Here is a 12,429-nt window from a genome sequence, read left to right on the forward strand (position 1 = left end):
GGCTACATTATCAAGGGATTGTTTGGTTCAAATTGGGGATACTGTTTAAGTTGATACTTATGGTATTTCGGGGACATTATAGCACACACCTCTACAGACACATTTCTAGTTGTGATTGCTTAGACTTTTTGTGTAGGTGTCCATTGTCATGAAGGCAGTCCGTATCAGATTGGTGGGTGCTACTTATATCTTAAGGTATATTCTGATACATTTTCTGACTTCAATATTATACACTTCATCATCGCGCAACATTATGGTGATGTTTTAAAAAATGAATGAGCCATGCATGCGTCCAGTATTACTGTGAAAGTACAACTTAGAGGGTAACACGAATTCCAGTGAATTACCTTCTGCTCTGCCAATGACAGGGTTGAGTTCCATCTTGGGCCTGGCCCAGGAGTAATAGGAGGGCTGGTAGCAGCAGGTTCATGCCGGCAGGATACATGGAAAGTGCTACGAGGGTGAGTTTCATGTTTATATAACTCCCAAATCGCCAATTAAGGTGTGGAGATATAGCCGCCACAGTTGCATCAGTGGGACTCCATATTGGTATTGGCTTGTCGGTAAAAGGGGCTGTGTTCCCACCACCAGCCTCTTTTACCAATGGCATTGTCAACGCTGGTAAAGATTCTTGGTGTGATGGTGGATCATTGGCAGTCTCTCGCCTATGCTCCTGCTGACATCTAAATACGGCAGGCAGACCGTCATGGTGGCGGGCTGGTTTCCTGTTGAAAAGTCAAAGGAGGGATCATTACTGCCAACATCTAATCAGAACCTTAGATTCTTGAGGGTGTCAACCAAAATTACTTAAGGAACCAGAAAATGTATGTCCCCTCATTGGGTGCTTAAGTAATTCCTTTTCTAGATCAGCCTCTAGAACATGCCCCAGAATTTGTTTTCTAAGTACTCTGGCACTAAGAACTTAGGGCCTGATTTAGAACTCTGCGGATGGGTTACTCTATCACATCGGTGATTGATATCCTGTCCACTGAAATCTAAATTCCAAAGAATATATTGGGATTTAGATTTTGGCAGACGGGATATGTCACCGTTCTGACGAAGTAACCCATCCACTGAGTGCTAAATCAGGCCCTTAGTCACTGTGCCAAACCAAGAGAGAAAACATATGAACTGTAACCACTGCACATCCCATGGAGCAATATTTGAGTAAGATGCATTTTAGGTAACAGACAATCCTATGAGAAGTTACAGGAATAGTAAGTGAAATCCAAACCTTCTTTCATTAAGGAATACCACACTGAAGAACACTAGCAAACAATGGATATATTTTAAAGCCATTTCAAAATCAAATCATATTGTACTGCACATGATATGAAACTTACCTCCAATGTAGATAAACAGAATGGGAGCTGCAACATTTACCAAAAGTATGAACTGTACAGAAATATTTCAAGTTATTTGCTGTATAATTTTATAACATTCCAACCCTCATTCGTTATTCAGTAAGCTAATCTTATCATCCAAAGAAAAGCCTAGTTTGAACTTCAGGGATGGTTCACATCACATACAGGTTTTATGTTCAGTATAATAGCAATATTTAAAAGGCTACAAAAGTGGCCCTTAGACCAATGAAAACATGGCCGTGATTTGATAACTATGCAACAATGGAACTTACAGGTATCATTCAAGCATAAAATGTACAGGTGGATGTTGTGTTAGCTTGTGCAATCAATGCTTATATAAAAATCTGTAAGCATAGCTCCATCATAAAGTAAGTAAACAGTTTTAATTATCCTAGTTGTTGGAAATGGCCCATTCTGTAGGTTTATCCCCAAACTTTTTGCTTTTCTCCTATTTTTCTGACCCTCTTGTTGTTGGCTTTAGGACTCTGGGCACTTTACCACTGCTATTCAGTGCTAATATGCAGGTGCTCCGTCCCCAAAAACTTGGTATAATTGGTTTACACCTGTTTGACTTATTTTATTTACCCGTAGGTCCCTTGTAAAGTGGCATAAGATATACCCAGGGCCTGTAAATTAAATGCTACTAGTGGGCCTGCAGCGCTGATTGGGCCACCCACTGAACTAGCCTTTCAAACCTGTCTCAAGCCTTCCACCGCAGGGCCTGCATGCACAGTTTACTGCCACACTGACTTGGCGAATCAATCTACTTGCCAAGTCATAAACTCCCTTTTATTACACCTAAGTCACCCCTAAGGTAAGCCCCAGATAGCCCTATGGGCAGGGTTCTATGCATTCAAAAGGTAGGCAATATCTTTTTAGGTGCTACATGACCTAGTAGAGACAAACAGTCTATTTCATTTTTCATTGCTGTAAATGCTGCTCCACTCATAGGTTTACATTCTGGGCATGTTTGGTACGTTTGGAATGGTAGTGAGAAATCCTGCTTACTGGCATATGTGGATTTTATATTACTATTTTAGAAATGGCACTTTTAGAAAGTGGAGATTTCTTTGTGCGTAGAATTCTAGTGCTTTCCAGCCTGACTCCAATCCCCATCTAGGGCAGAGTGACAGCTCCACTTTTGTGAATACTATCCAGACAGCCATCCATCAGGGAGGGTTAGGAGTGACATGGTTGCTTCTACACACATCTACGTACTGATAGTCTTCCTTAGTTGGGAGAGGCAGAGGAAAGTTCACACTTTACACCTGAATAGACTGTGTCCTGCCATCATACAAAGGGCTTGTTTACCCCCTACTGGTGTCTGGATCCAGGGTAGGGGCGAAGGGGAATTCTTGGAACTGGTCACATCTAGCTGGAACCTTCTCCCACCTTCTAGAAACTGAGAACATGGAGTAGAAGTACAGGGGCTCTTGTCCCATGATTTTTACAGGACTTTTGAAGCTGGGACCGAACCTCTGTCAGAAGGACTGCTGGATTGCTCAAAGGACTTATCTGGATTGCTCTTCTGTGGTTGCCCTGCTGCCAAATGCTCCCTTAGTGTGGGGTCCCTAGGTTCTGTTGGGCCACCAGGAGGAACCACCTTTTTGGAGAACTTGCTTTGTTGTGCTGAGCTAATACTGGCCACATTGCTGTAGGGGCTCCCTTTCTTCCAATCTACTACTTCTTGTCCTTAATATTCTCCAGGGACTGCTGCCCTACACTCCCTGTCTGTTCATTATTAACATAGGGTGGGAGGTTCATTTCTATCAATTCAAGCATGTGGGAAGCACTTTGTGGTGGGACAGTTTCAGCACGTGGTGAGTGCTGTACTTTGCGGCTATACTTGAATTGCTTTGTCCCTTCATGCTCCTTCCTTCCTTAATAAGCTAGTTGGGAGCACTCCACGTTTTCAAGTCTCCAGCGTGTGCAGAACAGCAAAGCCCTTAACCCCTGCAGCACTTTCCTCTCCCTGCTGAGGATACCGCAACGGATCACCTGGAGTAAAGTTGTGCCATCCTGAGGCACAACTTCCCCGCTACATCATTGAGGCCCTGCCTCCCGCTGCTGCTGTATAATGTTCCCCTGGTATGGACCCCTCTGCTGAAGAGGGATGTAGGACAGGGCTGGCAGCCTGAGGATTGCTGCCATGCTGCTCATGGCTCGACAAGGTGTTCCCGTAGTGAGGTGGGGGGTGTCCCCCCAGTGTGAGGGTCACTACCCTGTCCCATCCTGAGACATCTGGTACACACGTCACCTACCAACACCAGAGTCTTCCTCAAACTGTATCTCATGTGCCCCATGGGCAAGGCCCGCATACAAGCACTCCACGCTGGACTAAACCAGAAAAATGTTACTGTTTTGTGGGCAGCTGCATCATGTTTTCTTGGGCAGCCCCCTTTGCTGATTTTGCATATGGGGGACCCAACGAGGTCTCCCCGCTGAAGTTGGCAGTGTACATGCTGTCCCCCCTTCTGATACCTTCCTTGGGGGCACTGAGACAATTTCCTACATCGCCGCGTGAGTTCTTGATGGACTCCTCACCCAGTTGTGAACTTGTCACATTGGGAAGCACTTTTGAATTACCATATTACTTGTAATAGGTGCTACTATCTAAAGTTTAGTAGAAGCATATGTGTCCTGCACTCTATGTATTTTTAGAATAATATTGGTCAATTTATGTGGTTCCTCGCTCCCTAAACTAACTGGCATTACATGCTCTGACATTCTAATGTATGTAGTTTTATCTCTTACACTGACAACATATGAAGTACTACCACAGATTGGCATAGTATGCACTGTATTCTTGATTTATGTGGCTTTGACCTTGTGATACCTAATGTTACACGGTGTTTGTGTGATTACCACAGTAATCTACCTGCAATGTCTCGTGCAATAATGGTGTGATACAGGACAATTTTACTCTTGCCCAGCGAAGATAATGAGTACTAACCCAGGACTTGCACAGTGCACACAGTAGTTATGAACACTGTCACTTTGTTTGTGTTTTATACACAATACACAATATATGTATATATTTTTCCAAAGTCCTGTGTAGATACTCTTTTGTGGTGTATTTAATGTGTCACTGGTATAAGTGTGTTGCGCAAATGCTTTACACATGACTTGTAAGGACAAACCTGCCTGCTCTTTGCCAAATTACCAGAGGGTGAGCACATGTTATCTTTGGTGTGTAACTGACTCACCCTGACTAAAGTGGTGGGTTCTGCCTGGCTGAAGTGCATACCCTAGACAACCAGAAAGTCAATTTCTAACACTGTCAATCAAGACCAATGACAAACAACAACACAACAATAAATGCATAGACTGGTGCAATGTGGCCACAGTGAAAGTGGATCACAAAATAAAATGATACAAAAAACAGTTACAGAAGGGCTGACTTGTTAGGAACAAACAACCACCAAAAATGTTGAGGTCAATAGATAATGATTCCTTTACATTTCAACCCTTAATAGGTTAGAAGGATCTCACTGGGGCAAGCATGGTACGGGGACAGCAGTAGAAATTCTAAAAAAAAAGAAGATAGGGTAGGGATCCATCTGAACCAGAATATTGGATAAGTACCACAAAGTACCTGAAGCATCTTAATAAATAGGAGAGCAATACTAATTGAAAAACAAACCACCACAGCAGGGAAGTGAGGTCATGAAACAAGGTACACGCTCTGGGGCGGGGACCCAGAAAGGGTCAAGTACATAAAAGCCAATAGTCAAAGTGCAATTAATAAACTCACCCATGACAAAAAACATCACAATGATTAATAGAAATCCATGAGGATGTGGCGGCAGGATTCCAATTTAATGCCTCGCCTAAGGTACAAAGAACAACGGAGAAGCTGCTGGAGAGCGTGAGGGACAAATTAAAGCATTCTCCAAACACTGGTCAAGATATTCATGCAGATATAGGTTCTCTCTTTCAGATAGGGCATAAATTCTGCAGTTAGGTATAGCAGCACCAGGTAGAATGTCTATTTGACAGTCATATGACCTATGAGGGGGTAAGGTGCTTGCGGCTTGTTCACAGAAGACGTCGGCATATTCAGTATATATGTTAGGCAAGGTAATGGCTTTTTCTACTGCAGTAGCTATGTGTTGAGGTGATCTTTCTTGTTCGCTATGCAAACAGTTTTTTAGGCAAAATGTTGAGGAAAATTTTAAAGTCTGTTTTTGCCAATCTATGTGTGGATTGTGCAGCATTAACCAAGGCATGCCCAATAAGAAGCCGTACTGGGGTGCCTGGATGATATCAAAGAAAAGCTTCTCTGAATGTTCATGACCATCGACATCCTGACATCTAGTGTGGATGGGTGAGGTAAACATGGTGACTGGACCTCCGGATAACTCGCTTCCATCGACTGCTTGCACAATTTCTGGTAAATTTTTTAAAGCAGTGGAGTTGTCATGTTCTCACAGTTTGAGAATCTACAAAATTTCCAGTTGCAACAGAATCTATTAAAGCTAGGACTCTTTGCCATTTTCCTAGAACCATGATTTGTATGGAGAGTCGAAGATGCCTAATATGTTGAATGGAATTAGAGTGTACTGAAGGGACCATTAAGGTACCCAAGAGGTCCCCTTCCTTGTTTCTTGGGCCTTCTAGTTTTCCTCACGATTTTCTAGCATGGCTACTTGTTTGTTTGGGGTGGTAGTTGGGTCCATCTTATTTTTTGGTTTGGCTAAGCAATCCCTCACAAAATGTCCTTTCTTCCCACAGTATAGGCATTGTCCCTTATGACAACGAAGATCCCTTTCCTCTTTGGTTAAGGGCTGTCGAAGGGCTCCTATCTCCATATGTTCACCCGTGTTATCTGAAGACGCAGACGGTAAAGGGTTTTGGTATCTGTCTGAATGCCAATTACTACGCTCAGGGCGCTTTTTGTCTCCTCTTCTTTCAGTAAGTCTGTGGTCCAGCCTCAGCATGAGATTAATCAAGTCTGTACAGGTCTTTGGTTGGTGATCTATTTGTGCCAGAATATTCTTCAATTCCTCCTTGAGCCCCTGATAGAAGAGGGCTGATCTTTTCTCCTCAGTCCAGGAGGTTTCTACCACCAAACGGTTAAAATGAGACAGGTATGAGATGAGGTCTTTATTGCCTTTCTGTAGCTCTAAAAGTTCTTTGTCAGCCGACATGGTAACAGCACGGCGATCAAACACATTTTCAAATTCTTCTACAAAAAGATGCCAATTATACAATAACCATCTGTCTTGGCGTACCAAAGGAACAGCCCAAGTAGCAGCATCGCCAGTTAGATACGAGATAAGAAAGGCTATTCTAGATTGTGGATCCAGAAAAGCGGGCGGACGACATGTGAAATGGAACTCCACCTGATTAAGGAAAATTTGCACCTTCGAAGGGTCTCCTGAGAACCTCTCGGGAGCCACAAGGGGAATTTGCGTGGGAACATTCACAGATATATTGCTGGGAAGAGGAGGTACCCGTGGTTGGGTTGAGGCTCCTTGTTGCATAGTTGTTGTACCATCAACCTTAGTTTGTTATTGTGTCACTTTTGTGACTAGAGCCGCCGTCGTGTTTTTAGAATCTTGTAATTCTTTTTGTAACTGTGTAATGGCTTGCATTACGGTATCCAAGGTGGCCATCTTGAGCAACACCCCCACAGACCGAGAGGAAAGTAAATCTTGTGGGCTTACTATTCTGTCAAGGCCCAATTCCTCGGGATCTGTGCGTTTCTGATCAAAGACCCACCTCCAGGCAGCACCAACTCAGATGCCGTGATGGCACTGACAATTGGAGAGGCCAGGCAGGGGGAAGGGAAAACAGGATAGGAACAGCCAGGAGGGAGATCTGAAAGGGAAGATGTTATATACAAGAAGAAATGACAATAGCATCAATCTTAAATTAAACGTCATACAAAAGCATAGTTATACTTATATGCGGAATGAAAATATAGTTAACAGAGCAATGCTCCCTAATATCAGCTAAGAATCTAAAATGAAGGCACTCCAGACCAGAAACAACGCTGAAATGTAATCAGTAAAAGAGCATATGCCAGGAGCTCAGGAAGGGACACTAAAGTCCAGAACAGAACTTAGAAAACCAAAGACCAGCTGTTACTAATAAACACCATACTTATTTGACTTTTCTCGCATTCACTCAGATTTATAAAACAACGTATCACTCGCAAAGTGTAATATTATGTTCTTTCCTCGCACTCTCTCAGACACACAAAACAACGCATTTACTCGCAAACATGTCATACTATGATCTTTCTTCAATGACTCATAAGCGGCCTTTCAATGTTTATACAGTTCATCAGCAATTCACTAAAAGATACAATATAGCAAGAAAAAGGTTTCCGAAAGGAACTGCCAGCTGGAAATGGAGTTGGTAGCTATGGAAACCACTGAGCTGCTAACCTCCGAATATCTAAGGAGGAGCAGGAAAACAAAGTATCAAGGATTTAGCTAAAGCAATGTAAACACCGGCGGGGGAAGCCCCGTCGGTACGAGCTCACCAGTAGCGAGTCTGACCACTCGCTGTAAAAAATTCCTTTGTCCTGAAAGCCAGGAAGAGCCAGGCAAGGAGTCAGCACAAGGAAGGTTCCAAAATAGTAAGCGCTGGAACTTGGGTGTGGCTGGCTTATATAGAGGAGCCACTCCTTAAAGATGGCTGCCACTGAAGGGTGCTGGGATTTGAAGTCCCCGGGAAAGTCAATGTGAAGGATGAGGGCAATGAAGCCACCATCGGGTGCTACCTCCAGGTAGATGGACCTTACCACAGGGAGGACGGGAAAGGCGCGATCTGTCATAGGAGAGGGTGTAGCAGGCGCGCACCCTATCAGGGGGGCCTTCGGGAGAGGCGTGTTTGAGACCGTGCCACGGCTTGCAGTTGCGCTGGCCCCAAATCCTGACAGGTGGGGGTTGTGTGTGTATGTATGTTAAGGAAAGAAGGGATTGGGGATGGAGTGCGTATGTGTGTCAATGGGGGTGAAAGTAGTGAGTGCGTGTGTGAGTGGGGGTGTTGTGAGTGTGTGAATGTATGTGTGTATGGATTTGGCGGGTTGTTGAGTGTGTGTGTGTGTGTGCGCATGAGTGTAATGGTGTTTTATGAGTGAGTGAGTGTCACAGTGTGCATGTCTGTAGGTGCGTCTGGATGAGTGCGTCCATGCAGGGGTGGGTGCGTTAGTACGAGGATCGGGTTGGGTAGTAAGTACCTTTATGCTGGGGGTTACTACTGGGAGTGGGGTGTGGGGGGTTACTGGGGTTTGGGGAGGTGGGGGTGGGAATGTTGTAAGGGAAGGGGCGTGGTGGGGGCTCTTGGGTAGATGAGGGGTGGGGGAGTCATCTACTGGTGACAGGAATGCAAATTCCTGTAGCAGGTAGCCTTTCCACCAGGGATTTTGGGGCGGTGCTACAGCCACAAAATCCCTGGTGTAAAGGGGACTCACAATACCGTTGGTGGTCCTTGGTTTACCGCCGGGTTGGAGATGCTTATCTCCGGCCCGCCGTTCCGACCGCCCTGGCGGTAAGCACATGAAATGACGGTTTGGCACAGGCCAAACCACCGCACTGATAATTTGGTGGTCCATACCGCCGGCCCGAAGTCGGTGGGACTGCCACCATGAGTTTGGCAGGCTGAAAACGGCCAGACTCATAGTGAGGGCCTATGTCCTTGCCAAACCAGGGGCATATTGAGTGGACAGAGTAGTTTAATACATGTGCCTGACATTGGGCAACACCAGCTTCCCAGCAACTTGATGGCTGCTCTGAACTCTGGGTTATTTGGTATCAAACATCTCAGAATAATAAATCCAAACTGGTCCGCGTATACAGCTTGCCTGTCAAAAATAAGATCTATAGACAGCCAGCCATGTCAGATAGGGTATTCAAGAAGAGGGTAGGAAGATGTTGGATTTGGGTGCCATTGAACCCTCTTAGAGACCCTGGGCTAGCCCAGTAGTTTTAGTCTCCAAACCTCACTCCAAAGGATAGAAAAAGTAAATGAGGTTTTGCGTGATTTACATGGGCCACAACTCTATGACAAAAACTGATGCACATCCAATTCGAATAGCTGATGAGCTCATAGACAGACTAGGGGCAGCCACATTTCTGAGTACCTTTTATCTTACATCTGGGTACTGGTAGATACGTCTGACCCCAGGAGCAAAAGAAAGGTCAGCATTTTCTACTCCTAGTGGGCATTATCAGTTCACTGTTATGCCCTTTAGACTAAAGAATGCACCTGCCCCCTTCCAGAGATTGGTGAACAAAGTCCTTGCTGGACTTAAATCTTTTAGTGCAACTTATTAGGATGCCGTAGCTGTCTATTGTTCAAACTGGCAGGATCACCTGATCCACCTAGGGAAGGTCCTTGAGGCTCTGCAGAAGGCAGGCCTCACTATAAAGGCCAGTAAGTGCAAGATATGGCAGGGTAAAAGTTGTTTACTTGGGCCACCTGGTTGTTGGAGACCAAGTGTAACCCCTTCAACTCAAGATCCAGACCATTCTGGCTTGTGAAGATCCTACAACCCAGGCATGGGTCAGGGCATTCCTTGGCTTGACTGGGTACTATAGTAGATGTGTGAAGTATTATGGCACCTTAGTTGTCACCCTCAAAGAACTAACCTCCAAGAAAATGCCCAAAAAGTTTAACTGGACAATGAGTTGTCAAGAGGCCTTCGACTCTCTGAACAATTCGATGTGCTCTGCTCCAGTCCTACACCACCAGACTACTGCAGGCAATTCATAGTCTAAACAGATGCTTCTGAAATGGGTATAGAAGCGGCCCTTTCCCAGATAAATGATGATGGACATGACCAGCCAGTTGCTTTCATAAGCAAGAAACTACTCCCTCAGGAACACATAGGAGTGCCATAGAAAGGGAAGCCTTTGCTGTGGTTTGGGCATTGAATAAGCTGAGGCCATACCTGTTTGATTCTTACTTCATGGTTTTGGATTGACAACAGGCCTCTCAGATGGCTACAACAGATGACAGGAGAAAACCTCAAACCTCTTAGGTAGTCCATTCCCCTACAGGGAATGGACTTTCAAGTGGAACACAGACCTGGGACTTCTCATGCCAATGCAGATGGCCTATCCAGGTCCTTCCACTTAGACTCACTAGGGAAAGGGTAGTCTCATTCTCTTTTGTTTAGGGAAGGTAGTGTGAGGAGAGGTCTCTTTTTGACATGGTTAGCCCCCACTTTTTGCCTGATGTATGATGTAACCTCTGAACCCTGGGTTGTTTGTTATCAAACAACTCAGAATGATAAATCCACACTGGTACCCATATTGGATTTATTACTAAATGTACCCAGGGGTCACCTTAGAGGTGCCCCCTGTCAAAGCTTACTAACCTGGCATGGTTGCTGACTGGTTGGTTCTAACTAGCCTGCCACCACCAGACATTCAATCTACCACCTTGGGGTAGAGACCCATCTCTCTGGATTGTAAAAAAAAATGCCCTTGCTGGATGAAGATGCTAACACCCCTTCCCTCAGGAATGTGCACTGCCTTAGCAGCGAGCTTCAAAGGGCTTACCGCCTTTGAAACTTGATCCCCAAGCCTGATAGCTGCCCCTGTTGAAAACCGCGACTTTTGGTGGGAGCAAAGGTGGCAAAATACACAAAGGGTAGGAGAAGTGGCCCCACGTGGACCCTCTATTTCACTTTCCTCCATCTTGGATGGAGGAAAAACAGCCAACGGGTATAGGGAAGTGACCCCTCCTCACAGGAAGTGGTCACTTAGTGAGTGTAGCTACCCTAAGGTAGATGACCCATTAGTCACTACCAGGTTCCCCCTAACATGCCCACTAAATACAGTATTTAGTGGGCATCCCTAGAGCAGGAAATCAGATTCAACAGACAAAGGAAGACGAGCACCAAGAAGATCCAAAGCCTGAGAGCTGTGGACCAGCGGTACCAAAGAAAAGGCACAAAACCTTCCCTGCTCCACCCAGGATCTAACAACTGCTATTGAGGAGCTGCTGAACAAGTGGACAACTCCACAAAAAACCCAGAGGAACTCCAGGCTTTGTAAATTACCAGAGAACTCCCTCAAGAGGTGCCACTCTACAACTGCAAGAAACCAGCAAGCCAGTGGGGGTCCCTTCACTAACCAGACCAGCTGCTAACTCCCACACTAGACGCTGCAGCTGGCCCCACCTGCACCCAATGACTGCGAGGACAAACCCTGCCAGTGTGCCAAGTTTGGTGGCACTGTGACCTCCAGTGGCCAAACCATGCCAATAACAGTTGTATTGGTCAGCCCACGTCGGACATTAAGAAAAACAGCTCACCCGGAGCTGAAAAAGGACCATGAGGAAGCTCCAGTTGAGGGACTCCAGAAGCAACCCAGACCTCCCAACAGAGTGCCTGCCCCCATTGTCCTGTGAACAACCCCAGAAACAACTTACCTCCTGCTTCTGGCTCACCGATTCACTCTGCACCTGGCCGCCCTATGCCGTGCACCAAGAACCTGCTGTGCCCTAATGGTCCCCCACCCCTTGCTACATTGACACACCAAGGGGACCCAAGGAACCATCTTTAAACTTACCTGTGCAACGCTTTTCCAAGTGATTCCCCGCAGTGGCCCTGCACTAGCTCCAGAGACGTTCTCCCACTGCTCTCACTGGAACCGGGAGCCACCTGAACTTCTGCAGCTGGCACAGTGTGCCCACCGATGGCCTCAACTGACCTGCAATAGAAGAACCTGGTAAACCAACTGTTTGATTTTATATGTATTTTTAATGTGATCCTCCATTGATTCCTATGGTGCATAATTGCACATAAAAAGACTATTTTTATTAAACTTCAAAAATTCACATCTCAAAAAGTACTGTCCCAATTCTAATGATCTTGGTCTTAAAATGTATATAAAACCATTAAGTATTTTTATAAATTGGCCTTGAGTTATTTCTTTGAGTATGTGAGTTGCAGGATTGATGCTGTAAGTACAACAAATGATTTCCACTTCTCCAAGATTGGCCTAACTGCTCGACCAAGTTACTTTAAAAATTAGATCATTGGGTGATCTAGTTTTGACCCTTGTAAATCAATGTGTAGTTGGCTGTACTGTACCTCTGCACA

Source organism: Pleurodeles waltl, chromosome 5 (genome assembly GCF_031143425.1).
Source record: "Pleurodeles waltl isolate 20211129_DDA chromosome 5, aPleWal1.hap1.20221129, whole genome shotgun sequence".
Taxonomy (NCBI): domain Eukaryota; kingdom Metazoa; phylum Chordata; class Amphibia; order Caudata; family Salamandridae; genus Pleurodeles; species Pleurodeles waltl.